The sequence below is a fragment of the Triticum aestivum genome, chromosome 5A, assembly GCF_018294505.1.
Source record: "Triticum aestivum cultivar Chinese Spring chromosome 5A, IWGSC CS RefSeq v2.1, whole genome shotgun sequence".
NCBI classification, from domain to species: domain Eukaryota; kingdom Viridiplantae; phylum Streptophyta; class Magnoliopsida; order Poales; family Poaceae; genus Triticum; species Triticum aestivum.
The window spans coordinates 342,131,609-342,148,353 of record NC_057806.1 but is presented as its reverse complement, the minus strand read 5'-3'; positions in this window follow the sequence as shown (position 1 = coordinate 342,148,353).

Below are 16,745 nucleotides of genomic sequence, written 5' to 3'. Positions count from 1 at the left end.
TTTTGTGATTTGTGTTCTCTTCGTGAAGACACCAATCACATTTTATTTTGGTGTGTGCTGGCCAAACTGGCTTGGTGTTGCATGCGTTCTTGGCTGGATGTATCTTGGTGCCCTAACTCTTTTGATGAGCTTCGTGCTCTCTCTGCTGGCCTTCGAGGAATTTCCAAGCGATTGTTTTAGGTTGGCTTTAGCGCGGTTTACTGGGCGCTCTAGACTACTAGGAAGAAATTCACCATGGAGGGTGTTTTACCTAACAAGCATGTTGATTTCTTGTTTCAAATGTCTATCTTGTTGCAGCGGTGGAAATTATTGACTAAACAAGTTGATTGGGACACGTTGGAGAGGCTGATTGCCAAGGTGCGGGCCTCTGACCTTCTTCTTTCCTCGCCAGCGGATACCCATTGTGTCCTTCCTAAGTCTGGAGTATTTTGGTCGCCTGTCTCCTGTTGGATGTGGGTGTGTGCGCCTTTTGTCATATGCTCGTATGTTGCTGGCCTACGCGCCTTCTACTTACTGGCCCGCATGCCACCGGTTGCTAGCCTTCATAGTTTACTACTATTTGTTTCGCTCCTTCAAAATGTGTGCTACTCTGCCGCATGGCTTTATTTATAAAGACGGGTGTATGCCTTTTCTCTAAAACATCATAGCTATGCACTATTATATCAATTGGCCAATAGTAAGTTGTTTACCCACTATTTGATATGTTCTTGACAGAGATGCCTCTAATGAAAGTTATGGCCCCCGGGTCCATTTAAATCATATTGCTAAAACCATAAATACCTTGCTGGAATTTATTTATTTTTATTTCATTTTTCAATGTATATATCTCCTACTATCAAAATTAATCCTCGCAAATAATGAGTCCAAGGAGATTGACAACCCTCTTGCCCGCGTTGGGTGCAAGTATTTGCTCTTGCGTGTGTATGTATGGCTAAAGGTCGTTTGCGTGAATCTCCTATTGGTTCGATAAACCTTGGTTCTTTACTGAGGGAAATACTTTCTGGTACTATACTACTTCACCCTTCCTCGTCGCGGAAATCCCAATGCCTATCACAAGTAGTAGAAGAATTTTTGGCGCCATCGCCGGGGAGATTTCATCAAACAACTCAAGGTCCCTTCATGCATAAATTTACTTGCTCTAATTTTTACTTGCTTTTATTAGTTTCCTTTAAAAATAAAAATACAAAAAAATCTTTTTTGCTTTATTTGCTCATTACTATGGCTAGTTCTTTACTTGTTGTTGTACCCCTGAAAATGAAGTGCTTAATTTTAAACAAAGGGGGGAGAAAGTTTAAGAGATGCTTGGTATAGGATTTGGATGCTCAAATAGATCTGCTCGTAAGCAATCCATAATGTTCTTCTTCGCAACTTTTATGTGGGTGTTACTACTTGGTATAGATTTGTGCTTGATACTATTACTAGAGGAAATTTTCTGAGTAGTCACCCTATGGATGCATTCAATGCTATGGGAAATTTAGTGGGATCACCACCTATCACTATTAATGAAAACGACATTAACCTTGGAACATGTTATGCAAAGGTTAGAAGTTATTGAGAAAAAAATGTCGACTATCGAACACATTGAAAATCTAGATAAAAAGGTGCATAACCAACTTGCTAAATTTGGCTCTTCGGTGGGAACCACATTAAAATTATTAAAGAGTAAAGAACACATTTTCATTTGTCTTTTTGGTGGGAACCAAGTTAATGATGATCACATAGAATTAGGAATTGAAACATAAATAGAGCATCATGAATCATATAGCAAACACATTTAAGCCTAACCCACTTCCTATGCATAGGAACCTCACAAGCAAACAATTTAATGGAGCAAAAATTAACTAGCATAGGAAGGCAAAACAAATGTAGCTTCAAAATTTTAAGCATAAAGAGAGGAAACTTGATACTATTGAAATATATATAAGCATATATTCCCCTCTCATAATAATTTTTTAGTAGCATAATGAACAAATTCAACAATATAACTATCACATAAAGCATTGTTTTCATGATCCATAAGCATTTTTTTACTCTCCACATAAGCAAATTTCTTCTCATCCATAATATTGGGAGCAAACTCAAAAAATAACTATCAATTGATACTTGGTTGACATAACTCAACTAAATATTAAAATCATGATGACAAGTTTCATGGTCATCATTACTTTTTATAGCATACATGTCATCACAATAATCATCATAGATAGAAACTTTGCTTTCATAATACTACCTCCATCCTGGTTTATTGGTCCCCTTTGTATTTTGTGTCAAATTTTGACCATGGATTTAATTTAAAAAATGTTAATGCATGTCACAAAAACTAGTATCCTTGGAAACTACGTTCAAATACGAATCCAGCGATATAATTTTTTATGACATGCATTAACATTTTTCCTGTTAAATTTATGGTCAAATTTTGGCACAAAATAAAAAGTGGACCAATAAACCAGGATGGAGGTAGTAATCAATTGACACGCCTTCCAAAATAGTGGAACCAAAATTATCTAAAGTCATGACCTCTCTAGATCCACTTTTATCCTTGTAAAAATATTCAACGCCCTCCAAAATAGTGGGACCATCACTACCTAGAGTTGACACTCTTCCAATTGCGAGATCTAAAGATATACCTTGAAGCACTCACCTCCCCGGTAATGGCGCCAGAAATAGCTTGATGTCTACTATGCAACTTTATTCTTATAGACTTTGTTGGGCCTCCAATCACAGAGTTTTGTAGGTCACAACAAATTTCCCTCAAGTGGATGACCTAAGGTTTATCAATTTGCAAGAGGTGTAGGCTGAAGGTGGTTCTCTCTCAAGCAACCCTGCAATCAAATACAAGTAATGTCTTGTGTCCCCAACACACCTAATACAATTGTTAGTTGTATAGGTGCACTAGTTCGGCGAAGAGGAGATGATAGATGTGTAGTATGGATAGTAGAAATAGCTTTTATAATCTAAAATAATAAAAATATCAAGGTAGCAAGTAACAAAAGTGTGTGAAAACGGTGTCTCGATGCTTGGAAACAAGGCCCAGCATTCACACTTTCACTAGTGCAATCTCTCAACATCATTACCATAATTGAACATCATGATAATTCCTCAAATTGCAACAAAGAATCACTCCAAAGTTTTTATTCTATCGAAGAAAGTAGGATAAAATTGCGCAAGTGGCAAACCACCTCAAAGTTGTGTTTCCAATCAATCTATTGAACCACAACAGAGTGACACAGATAGCCTTAGAGATCGTACTACGACAACACCATATGATACGTATTGTTCAACCTTTATGCTTAGAGTACCCCAATATCATTTGGGGTATCCGCAAGTTATTTCCTAGACATGCATCAGGTGATCTCTCCAAAGTATTCAATCCAACATAAATGAACTTCAAAGAGCAAGACTCGGTTAACCACGAAAATAAGAGATGGAGATGAACATCATATGATCCAAATTTATTAATAAAGCTTATGATACAATCAAGATCCAATCCATCAAGAACGTGAGAGAGAGATAGATAGAATTGAACACATAGCTACTAGTACATACCCTCAACCTTGAGGATGAACTACTCACACATCACCATGAGAATGGAGGAAAGTTGGTGGTGATCGTGATGATCGAGATGTCCTCGGCGGCGTCTCGGCGCTACTGGAGGAGAGGAGGAAGGGGAACCCTCCTTCTTCTTCCTTGGCTCTTCGGGGTGAGAGGGATCTCTCCCCTAGATTGGATCTCTCATTTATATTTTATTTTCCGCGGCTGTTTTCTTGCTGAAAAATGTTTCTTTTGTAGCCGGACATCCATAACTCCGATTGGGCTGAAATTTTGAGGGGATTTTCCACCAGAAATTGGCTGCGGCAAAAGAAGGGCTTCGATTGACCTAAGGGCTGCCCATAAGATCAACGGGTGCACCCTGGGGGTAGGGCGTGCCCCCAAGGTTTGTGGGACCCTCAGGCACCATCTTGTGTTGATTCTTTCTCCCAAAAATCACATATATTCCATAAAAATCACCATAATTTTTCATCATGTTTGGACCCTCCTAGATATGGATTTCATGCGACACCAAAACACATGCAAAAAATAGGAACTGGCATTGGGCAGTAGATTAATAAGTTAGTCCATAAAAATAATATAAAAGTGCACCAAAACCATATATAAATTATACAAATATAGCACTTCATAAATTATATATACGTTGGAGATGTATCCTTCCTCTTATGTTCTTCTTTAACATGTTCCTCTTATGTTCTTCTTTAATAAGTACAGTATGTTCCTTGTCGAAAAGAGGAGCAGGGATATTTGAACTTGACAAGTCTATTGGACCACTTTTTATAGATGCTTTTAACTCTTCGAGTTTGTCTGCCATAATATCCCGGAAATGTTGGGAGTTGTGTGGCCTCTGAGAGACTAGACTAATAGTAATAGTAGGGCACCTTCAGTTGAATAGAGCTATCATGTAGGGGATCCAAAGGCTTTCTAGCCACAACAGAAATACAACCCCATATGTTCCAGCTAGTTCCACTTTCCCGATTTTACTCGTGATGCTTACGGTTCCCCTTTTTATCGACACTACAGTTCAAGTAGGTGCTTTGTGTGCACTAGCAGATCTCCGCCCTTCAAGCTAAATAAAACGCAACTCATAATTACACATCTTAGTTGTTCAAACACGAATGTGATACGATACTGATATTATTTAATAGACACACATTTAATTGGTCAGTTGATGTTCCCACTTGAGTTTCCAAATGCATGTGCGCCACATATAGAGAGACAGGGGGAATTTCATTCTCTGTGTGCTCTAGTTCATCATGAGTGGGCAACAAACATTGTATAGAAAGAAGCGTAATCCTCATAATATGCTTCCTCTTATATTCTTTAACATGTTCCTTTTTTGTTCTTATTTAATAAGTATAGTATGTTCCTTGTCAAGAAGACGAGCATAGATATTTGCAGTCAACAGGTATATTGGGCTGCTTTTGATAGATGCTTTCAACACTTCGAGTTGGTATGCCATAATATCCAGCAAATGTTGGGAGTTGTGTGGTTTCGAGAGACTAGTTTGATAGTAATAGTAGTGCGCCTTCAGTTGAAGAGAGTTGTCTTGCAGGGGATCCAAAGGCTTTCAAGTAGTAGAAAAAATACAAACATTTATTTTCTAGCCAATTCCACTTTCCCTACCTTACTCATGATGCTTAGAGTTTCCCCCTTTTATCGACACTATCTGCCTAGATGCTTTGTATCATACTAGCAGCACTCCACCCTTCAAGATAAACAACATGCCACTTATAATTCCAAAACTTAGTTCTTCAAATACGAATCTGATATGATAGTGATATTAGTAAAATAGAGACATATTTAACCGGTGAGCTAATGTTCCTACTTGAGTTTCAAAATGCATGGGCGCCACATATAGAGAGGCATGGGGGAATACTATTTCTCTGTGTGCTCTGTTCATCATGGTTTGACAATGAACTTTTGAAAGTGCTAGTGATCGACTAGAGGGGGGTGAATAGGCGATTTTTATGAAAGTCTTCAAAACATGGAAGTTTCGAAGACAACCGATAGAAGTAAACCTATTACCATGCAGCGGAAGGTAGACTACACTAGGCAAACCATAGTCAAGTATTCAATGAAGTGAAAGCGCAATGACTAATAGCAGCTAGGCAGTAAGGATCAGGTAGGAAGATATTGTGAAGCCAATCAGAACAAGCAGTCAATCAGTGAAGACAGAAGATAATGCAATCATACAATGACTTCACAAGGACCAACAGTAAATAAAGGGAAGCGAAGGATGAAACCAGTGACTCATCGAAGACAATGATTTGTTGGACCAGTTCCAGTTGCTGTGACAACTGTACGTCTGGTTAGGGAGGCTGAGATTCAACTCAGAAGACCTCGTCTTCACCTTATTCCCCTTGAGCTAAGGACACCCAGTCCTCGCCCAATCACTCTGGTAAGTCTTCAAGGTAGACTTTCGAACCTTCACAGACTTCGTTCACCGGCGATCCACAATGACTCTTGGATGCTCAGAACGCGACGCCTAACCGGCTGGAGGATTCATAGTCCTCAAGTGTAATAAGTCTTCAGAACACACAGACAGGAAGACTTAAGTGATGCCTAACACTCTTTGGCTCTGGGTGTTTAGGGCTTTATCCTCGCAAGGAATTCTCTCTCAAAGGCTTCGAGGTGGGTTGCTCTCAAACGACAAAAGCCGTACTCTAACTCTGAGCAGCCAACCGTTTATGGTTGTAGGGGGTGGGCTATTTATAGCCACTAGGCAACCCGACCTGATTTGTCCGAAATGACCCTGGGTCACTAAGGAACTGACACGTGTTCCAACGGTCAGATTTCAAACACACACGACAACTTTACTTGGGCTACAAGCAAAGCTGACTTATCCAACTCTGGACAAGATTCTCTCATTTCACTCGAAGACATAGATTTTGGTTAAGCATCACTTTAGTCATTCTGACTGGTTCTCTTGGACCCCACTTAACAGTACGGTGGTTCCTATGACTCAACAAAGAAAAACACAGAACGACGAAAACTGCTAAGTCTTCGCGCTCCATAGTCTTCACGCGATGTCTTCTCTTGTCATAGTCTTCAATGTGAATGTCTTCACATACCACCTTTGACTTCAATGTCTTCATACATTTTTAGGGGTCATCTCTGGTAGGAAAACCGAATCAATGAGGGACTTCTACCTGTGTTATCCTGCAATTCTCACAAACACATTAGTCCCTCAACTAGGTTTGTCGTCAATACTCCAAAACCAACTAGGGGTGGCACTAGATGCACTTACAATCTCCCCCTTTTTGGTGATTGATGACAAACTAGTTGAAGTTTTCAACGGGGAATAAATATGTGAAATTGTAAAGGATAGGTTATTGTCTTCATAAGTGGCAAGGGCTCCCCCTGAAGATGTGCATATAAGTAATTTGCTTTTGGTATGCAAATGCACATGGCAGGTTGTACTTGTGGAGATCCTCTTCAACTTATGATGACAATTCATCATGCATGAAAAAGTATGTGAAGATAATGACATGCATAATGAAAAATGGACGTCTGCAAAATGATCTAAGTGCGGAATTTATCGTCGCACATGCGGAATTTATCATCGCATCACAGAATAGCAAATAAGTAGCAGACGACCATCGAGTTTTAAGTGTTACAACTCAAAGAACCAAATGTATCAAAACGAGAGTTGTAAACACTAGGCAAAATATAAAGCAACCGCCCATATGGACCCGCTTGAAGACTATCAAACTCATATGCTTCTCCCCCTTTTGTCAGTAAGGACCAAAAAGGTTTGAAGACATAGAGCGTCTACTCGTTCCCATGAGGAGTAGGTGAAGCAGCAAGGTCGTCGGTGTTGTTAGGCGGTGCAGACGAACTCGGGGCAGTGTCGATGCGTGCAGAAGTAGGGGGCGGTGAAGTAGCATCGTCTTCGTCATCGATCACTCTGGCATTCACAGTTGCCGCGGAGGAAGAGAACTCAGAGTCTTCAAGAGACGGAGTTCGTCGCAGCACAGTCCTTCTTGGAGGTGTGGAGTCAAACTTGAAGCGTTCAGAGAAGCCATCCTCTTGAAGATCATCTTCAGAACACGTAAGCGTCAGCCCTTTCCATGTACGCCGACAGGTTTCATGGGCAACAAAGGCATTCTTGGTGGCAAGATTGCGAATGCGGTTGACATCCACCAAGAGGCTTTGCATCTGACGCTTAAGCCAGTCATGATGCTTATCCTGTTTCTGATGCAGCGCGACGAGAAGCTCTCGGTCATTGAGGACACGAGATCGTCTTTGAGGCCTTTGCGCAATAGTGCTACTAGTGGTGTCAGTTTGAGCACGCGGGGCATGTGTGTTTCCAGCAAGGGGATAAACACGAGACACTGCTGAAATTCCTTCAATGGGCTGGGTGAAGCTTTGGTGATCAGCATTATGAAGATAAATGGGATCCTTAGCAGGCTCTGGGTAAATGGCTTCAACTGACAGATCAACCTCGGGCAAGAATATAAGATGATTGCGCGCAGACGGCTGATAGTTGAAGGCTGAGTGACGCTTGATCAGACGCATGACCCATGGAGCATAGAATTTCAACCCAAAGATGTCGGAGCCAGACGCAGCCAACTGCCTGATGAAGAAGTCTTGAGCATTGAAGCTGATGCCATTGAAGATATAGAAAACCAAAGTCTTCATTGCTCCTTCAAGCTTTGCTGCAGATGAGTGTCCTTTGACAGGCCATAGAGTCTTCCTGATGATGTGGTAGATGGTGCGAGGCAGGTACTCTAGGTCTTCAACAAAGAACTCCTTAGGATATTCAGCATCTGGAGGCAAAGGCTTCATCATGCTCAGCATTTGACTCATGTTGGGTTCTGGCTTCTGAAAGATGCTTTCCAAGGCATTTTGATGTTGTTGACAACCTGGTTCATAGTATTCACCAGGAGTGTGCAGGCCTGTGAGCTCAATGATATCAAGAGCTTTAGCTTCATGATGGACATTGCCTGTCATCCACTCAAGGACCCAAGTCTTCGGATCCCTGTTGTAGCCTCGAATATGAAGAGTGGCATAGAATTGAAGCAACAATTCTTCATTCCAGTGCTCCTTGTCGGTGATGAACTGCAGCAGACCAGCATCTCTGAAACAGTCCAATGCTTCTTCGAGGCAGGGCAGACCAGCCATAGCTTCAGAGTCGAGGCGCATATGTGGAAATATGCGCCCTTGATTGTATAGGACACAGGAATAGTAGCTGCGCTGCTGATAGCTCCAGAACCGATCTGAAGAAATGCACGGTTTGGTATAAGGGTTCTTGGAGCTGTTGAAGAAGGTATTATGTGCCACGAAGCCATTCGCATTGAAGACCCCAGGTGAAGTGGCAGTGCCTGGGAAACGTGGAAGTCTTGGCTTGGGCTTTTGGACTTGAGGCCTGTGCTCGACGTGGTACTCAAATTGTGGACCAGCAGCAGGCGGAGGAGTCAGAATGGGCCATCGAACCATAACTTGCTGACCACGATCAAATGCCAGCTCCATTGTGTGAGGTCTTGGAGGGGGAACAGGGGCATTGGCATTGTCTTCATGGGCTTCAGGGGCCACATTGACTTCAGGTGCAGGCTCCACATTTGCTTCAGCCATGACTACGTCATTGGCTTCATTGGTGTTGGTGGTGGCAGCCTCAGGATTCTCAACCTCCACTTCAGAAGCTGGAGGGTCGGTCACGTTCTCCTTGAGAACAACATCTTGGTGAGACGGGGGTGTAGCAACTCTTGGGGCTTCTTCTTCATCGGCTGATGCAGCCGGAACATCTTCAGCCAGTTTGGCTTCGGATTCAGTCACAGTAGGAGTGGCATCTGGAAACACTTGACGTGCAACAGATTGGTGGTGCACTTCTCCTTCTGGAACGCTCGATAGAGGGACTTGAGGCCTTGGTCCTTTGTGAAGCCTGCGCAATGCTGGGGACGCCTTTGGAGATGGAGTTTGCTGGGCCTCAAAGTCATCTTCTTCTTCTTGCCGGGTGGTGTGACTTGTTGTTGTTGAGTACTCGGAGTGTCTTGTTGTTGTGGGTGATCAGCCCATGATGCATCCTGAGCAATTGGCGTCAGAGGACGACCAATGCTGATGAGTTTGCTGTTCGTGAGAACAGGCGATGATACCAAGTTGTGCTCGATCTGAGGAAGAACTACATCATCTTCAACATTGTCATGGTGACCAATGTCTTCAGCAGCGGTGGGATCAACTGCTAGAATGTCTTCAACTTCATGAGCCTCTGTGGAAGCAGGCTCATGGACAATCAGTTGGCGCTCTTGGTGTGCAGATGCAGGGCGAACCATTGAGATAGGTTCAACAACTAAGGGCTCTGTGGGAGCAGCCCGATCCTTCTTGGTTTTGCGCTTCTTGGAGGGAGCAGCATCGGAGGCTTCAGGATGTTTCCTCTTTCTGGCTTCAGCCTCAGCAGTCCTCGTCTTCTTCAGTTCTGAAGAGGTTGACCTGACCTTTGGCTTCGAGCCAGTCATGCTGGCTGGGAAGACAATGGGATGTGCTTCCTGCCTTGGTGCTTCGGGTTCGGCCACAGCTGGCTTCTTCTTCTTCTTTGCAGCCGTCCTGGGATCGATGCCAGGATGACCAAGAGCCTTGCGCTTCTCAGCCTCGTTGTAGGCTTGCACACACTTGTCTGCCAGGCTCTTGATGCGCTCACGAGAGCCTTTAGCTTCTTCACGCTTCTTGAGAAAGGCTTCCTTGAGCTCGTGCAGCATGATCTGGAAGTTTTTGATATCTTGCACGCTGAGCTTGGCCATGTGCTTCTTGAACTGAGCTTTCTCATAGTTGATCTTTTGCTTCAATTCAATGATGCGCTGAGCTAGAGTTAGCTCAGAAGCAATGGCGCCAGTGAAGGCGACACTGAGGCCAATTGGAAGTTGCAGATCTTCAAAGCTGAGGTTGGGCGTGTCAAACCACTCATCAATGAAGTTATGGATGATTGCCACATCAAAGAGAGGCAAATCATTGAAGATTTCTGCTTCTTCTTTGCTCTTGATCAGTTGCTCAAGAGCGTCATCTGCAAGATCTTCATCGCTGGACAAATCAATGGCGTCGTTGCGCAGAATAGCAGCAGCAGTCAGTTCTTGGCTGGTGTGTTGCAAAGGCATCTTTACTTTCGAGGGCTTGGAGATGCGTGACAAATCTTCAGACTGCACACTGTCTTCAGGAGGTGCAGTAGCCAGTGGCTTCGCCCGTGAGATTTTTGGTGCTGAGGCAGGCTTTGAAGCTTTAGGCTTCTTCAGTTTCTTTGGCTTCGGCGGTGCAGGCGCTTCATCAGATTCAGCGTCATCTACATGCTCATCCACGGCTGTCCCTTGAACCTTGATATGAGTGATGAGACCTTCCAGGTTGTAGAAGGGCCCAACAAGATTGGGTTCAGCTTCGCGGGTGCCATCGGCACGGGGAGCAGAAGGACCAGGGTTGAAGTCTAGTCCCCATGACTTCTTGTTTTGCTTAGCCGAATTCTTGGCAAACTGGAAGTTGCGCTTGAACAGATTGTCGTCACGACACCATAGCAATGACGATGGGTGTGCATCCGCAGGCTGTGGTCCACGGACCATGCAGGGATAGAAGCCTTGTTCAATGGCTTCATCTCTGGACCTGGGTTGAAGATTTCTGTATAGGATGTCTCCCCATGGTCGCTTGATGGCATTTTTCTCAGCATATTCCTGGGTCACAAACCTATACTTGAACCATTGTTCTGCCCAATATCTTCGAATCCATTGGATTCGGGTCTTGCGCTGATTGTAATCCTCTTCAGGATCTGTCTTGTAAAGCTCTGAGAGGTCATCAGGCAAATCTCTTGACGTTCCCCCACGACGCTGTCTGCCACCCTTCCTTACTGATTTCTCTGCAGCCATGAATTTCAAACTGAATGGCTTCAGCACGTTCAAAGGCTTCAAAGGCTTTCGCTTGCTAGACAAACAGGAACTGGCTTCGGGAGAGTTAATGTGATGTTGTAAGAATTCTGCAAACGAATGCAGACTATGAGAACCAAGGGATTCTCCCACGGACATGTACCTGTGACAGCATTAGAGATGCGAGGGAAGGGGAAGAGGTCATATGCATTCTCAGAAGATTTTGAAGATAAATCAGTTTAGGAGACATTGACCTCATCGTGCGAAGACATTCACTTATATGTTGAGAGTTGGTTCCAGATTTGTACGAATCCGCGAATAAGTACAAGTGAGGAATCTAACTAGATATGAAGCTTAAGTGAATATTCTAGGCAGTATGAGATGCAGACAGGATAGATCCAACATTGTATAGGCAGAAACTTATTTTGGCAAACAGGATGAATCTTTGAGGATCAAAAGGATGGTAAAAGTAGAGTTATATTTACCACGCGAAGAACTGCTAGATGGGAAGAGTAGGAGACCGAGCAGTTCAATCCACCGTGCCCTATCTTGGCGACGGAGAACACCTACGGCGGCAGCGGAGAAGACGATGTCCGCGGCCGGCGTGAGGACGGCGTCGGAGAAGTCGCGGCAGCTAAGCGCTTCGTCGCCGGTGTCGTCGAGAGCTAGCGGGGGGGGGGGGCGCTAGGGTTTGACGAGGTGGAGAGGTGGAAGAAGGTTTTCTTGACCGCAGGGGACATGTATTTATAAGGAAGTGTGCGGCACAGCGCAATTACGCAGGTGCCCCTGGCGGTTCACATCTGAGGAACACGTGGCAAACATGCAACATACTTGGAGTTGTCCCACGTTCCCACGCACACCTGGATTGTCGGGTGGTCGTTCCCACTTCTCCGGGTTTCAGGTGAAGGAATTAACATTGAAAACAGACTTAATGTTTATCTCTGTATCTTCTGCTGACAAGGACGCAGAGAGGATATTCGACAGTTTCAATAGAATGCATATGATTTGGAGAGATAGAGTTTGAGATAGAAAGCATAGAGAGGTTAGGGTCCGATCACATTCACTTAGTTCAAAAGATTCAACAAGAAGACATAGCTATAAGTGAATGCTGTAGAGGACAGAACACTAGTATATATATATATATATAGACAATCAATCAACATAGTGAAGATAATCATGAAGACAGGTTGAGATTGAAGCCAAACCAAATGTGAAGACATACCAAACGTAACGCCATGAGTGAAACACTTCAAACAGAAAAATTTGGTGGTGGCATTACCCACCGTATAGGAAGTATTAGACCCAGACACGGCGCACAATTATCGTGGCGCTCCGAAGTCAAATTCCACATTAATGTATTCACACTTAGAATGTAAGTCTTCATTGATTGAAGATATACTTTACTTCGTGTGTTGCACATCTAAGTCATCAATATGCATAAGTGTTAGGATGTGTGCCTGATCACAGGACATTTGAGGATTCCAAGATATTTAGCTCACACCGTAACTTGCAAAACCTCTTCTCATCCAAGGGCTTGGTGAAGATATCTGCCAATTGCTCTTCAGTGTTGACGTGTATGATATCAATATCTTCCTTCACAACATGATCTCTGAGAAAGTGATGACGAATTTCAATGTGCTTTGTCTTCGAGTGCTGAACTGGGTTGTTGGCAATCTTGATGGCGCTTTCGTTGTCGCAGTAGAGTGGCACTTGCTTCAGATGAATGCCATAATCTTTGAGTGTTTGCTTCATCCATAGAAGCTGAGCGCAGCAAGATCCAGCAGCAATGTATTCAGATTCAGCAGTGGAGAGAGATACACAGTTCTGCTTCTTTGAAGACCAACATACAAGTGATCGTCCCAGAAAATGACATGTGCCTGATGTAGACTTGCGATCCACCTTGTCACCAGCATAATCAGCATCCGAGAATCCAACCAGATCAAACTCTGAGCCCTTTGGATACCATAATCCTAATGTTGGGGTGTGAGCCAAATATCGAAGAATTCGCTTCACAGCTAAGTGATGCGATTCCTTTGGTGCCGCTTGGAATCGAGCACACATGCAAACACTAAGCATAATATCTGGCCTAGATGCACATAGATAAAGTAAAGAACCAATCATGGAGCGGTATACCTTTTGATCGAACTCTTTACCATTGTCGTCGGGACCCAGATGATGTTTGGCTGGCATTGGAGTCGTGAAGCCTTTGCAGTCTTGCATCCCAAATTTCTTCAGGCAATCTTTGAGGTACTTCTCTTGAGATATGAAGATGTCGTTGCGTTGCTGACGTATTTGAAGACCAAGGAAGAACTTCAGCTCACCCATCATGGACATCTGATATTGCTCTTGCATCATATATCCAAACTCTTCAGTGTATTTTTGATTGGTGCAGCCGAAGATAATGTCATCCACATATATTTGGCACACAAACAGTTCACCATCATATGTCTTCGTGAAGAGAGTGGGGTCGAGGGAACCAGGTTTGAAGCCTTTGCTCTTCAGGAAGTATTTGAGTGTGTCATACCAAGCCCGAGGGGCTTGTTTGAGGCCATACAGTGCCTTGTTGAGCTTGTACACCATGTCAGGATGTTTTGGATCTTCAAAGCCAGGCGGTTGTGCAACATACACTTCTTCTTCAATCTTGCCATTGAGAAAAGCGCTCTTCACATCCATTTGATACAGAAGAATGTTATGATGATTTGCATAGGCCAGCAGTATGCGTATGGCTTCAAGTCTAGCCACAGGAGCAAATGTTTCATCGAAGTCAATCCCTTCAACTTGAGTGTACCCTTGAGCAACGAGACGAGCTTTGTTTCTGACAACTTGACCATGCTCATCTTGCTTGTTGCGATATATCCATTTGGTGCCTATTATATTGTGCTTGCGAGGATCAGGACGCTTAACCAGTTCCCATACATTATTCAGCTCAAACTGTTGAAGCTCTTCTTGCATAGCTTGAATCCATTCAGGTTCCATGAAGGCTTCTTCAACTTTCTTGGGTTCAGATATTGAGACGAATGCGAAGTGCCCACAGAAATTTGCTAGCTGTGTTGCCCTTGAACGAGTGAGTGGACCTGGTGCATTGATGCTATCAATTATTCTCTCAATCTGTACTTCATTTGCAACACGAGGATGTACAGGACGAAGATTTTGCTCTTGCTGATCATTGTCATCGTTAGAAGGATTGTCTTCAGGCTGAGCATTGTCTTCAGTTGATCATTGTCTTCAGGTTGATCAGGTGCGGAGATGATAAGTTCCTCTTCAGGCTGAGCTTCAGAAGGTATGATTTCTCCAGTTCCCATAAGTTTGATTGATTCACTGGATGGAACTTCATCTAGCACATTTGGCAGGTGCTCTCTTTGTGAGCCGTTAGTCTCATCGAACCGCACATCCACTGTTTCAACCACTTTATAATGAAAGAGGTTGAAGACTCTGTAGGAGTGCGAATCCTTTCCATATCCAAGCATAAAACCTTCATGTGCTTTTGGTGCAAATTTTGAAGTGTGATGTGGATCCTTGATCCAGCACCTGGCACCAAATACTCTGAAGTAACTGACATTTGGCTTCTTGCCAGTAAGGAGCTCATAGGATGTCTTGTTCAGAAGCTTGTGAAGATAAACACGGTTGATGATATGGCATGCAGTATCAATGGCTTCAGGCCAGAACTTTCTTGGAGTCTTGTATTCATCAAGCATCGTCCGGGCCATCTCAATAAGTGTTCTGTTCTTGCGTTCCACGACGCCATTCTGCTGTGGTGTGTACGGAGCTGAGAATTCATGTGTAATGCCCAAAGTATCAAGATAAGTGTCTAGACCAGTGTTCTTGAATTCAGTGCCATTGTCACTTCTGATGTGCTTGATCTTGACGCCATAGTTGTTCATGGCTCGATTGGCGAAGCGTCTGAAGACATCCTGCACTTCAGTCTTGTAGAGGATTATATGCACCCAAGTATATCTTGAATAATCATCAACAATGACAAAGCCATAGAGACAAGCAGTAGTAGTAAGAGTTGAGTAATGAGTGGGACCGAAAAGATCCATGTGGAGCAGTTCGAAGGGTTGAGTCGTTGTCATGATTGTCTTCGAGGGATGCTTGGCCCTCGTCATCTTTCCTGCTTCACAGGCACCGCATAAGTGATCCTTCTTGAACTTGACGCCCTCGATGCCTATGACATGCTTCTTCCTTGCAAGGGTGTGGAGGTTCCTCATGCCAGCATGTCCTAGCCTCCGATGCCAGAGCCAGCATTCAGAAGCTTTTGCTAGAAGACATACGGCAAGTTGTGGTCCTGCTGAGAAATCTACCATGTACAAATCATCTTTCCGATACCCTTCAAACACTAGAGACTTGTCAGATTCCATTAGTACAAGGCAACGATATTTTCCAAACATCACAATCATGTTTAAATCGCAAAGCATTGAAACAGACATTAAGTTGAAACCAAGGGATTCAACAAGCATGACTTTATCCATGTGTTGATCCTTTGAGATTGCAACTCTACCTAGACCCAATACCTTGCTTTTACCAGTGTCAGCAAATGTGATGTGACTTTTGTCAGATGGACGTAGTGTTGAGTCCATAAGAAGGCTTCGCTTGCCAGTCATGTGATTGGTACACCCACTATCAATAATCCATTCTGAAGCAGCTGGTGTCGTACCCTACAGTGCAGTTAGGGGGATAGGCTTCACGAAGAGAATTGTGAAGCAAAAACATTTGACGAACCAGTGGATTATGAAAGCTTAGATCGAGATTTGGACTGATAGGGCGAGTAGCAAGCGATTCAGGAACAAAGTACATAATAAGACCATTTGGGCATTTGATCTTGCGCCCTACAAGATGTTTAAGGTCCCCAGCAATAGCGTCAGACGATTTTAGTTTTCGGCTGGAGACCTTTCCCTGCAAAAGAGAGTTAAGCTTTCTTAGCCACCCACATCTTCAAGGGTGGCTTCGAAGCAATGAGTCTAAGTGCAGCATCTGAGAACTTTGGCTTTGGAGCCCTAGCAAAAAGTCTTGCAGGTGGACAATAGTACTCATAAGAATAAGCAGAATAGTTCTTGGTCTTATGAACATGGCGGTTTGATGAAACGCACTCATATTCACAGGCCTGAGTATGGTTTCCCTGCAAAACATTTGCGTTAGTGCGACTCAGGTGAGTCCTTTGTCTGTATGAAGCCTTTGGACCGTATGAAGCCTGTGGTCTGGGGTTTGTCTTCTTCACCTGTGGTGTCATGATGAAATTCACAGGAAGATTCTCCAAACACCTTTTCGGCACCCAGATCTTCGTCGTAGGCGGTCCATTCCTGCAGTTAGTACCAATATACCCGGCAAACACTTCACCATTCTGATTCTTAAACAATTTAT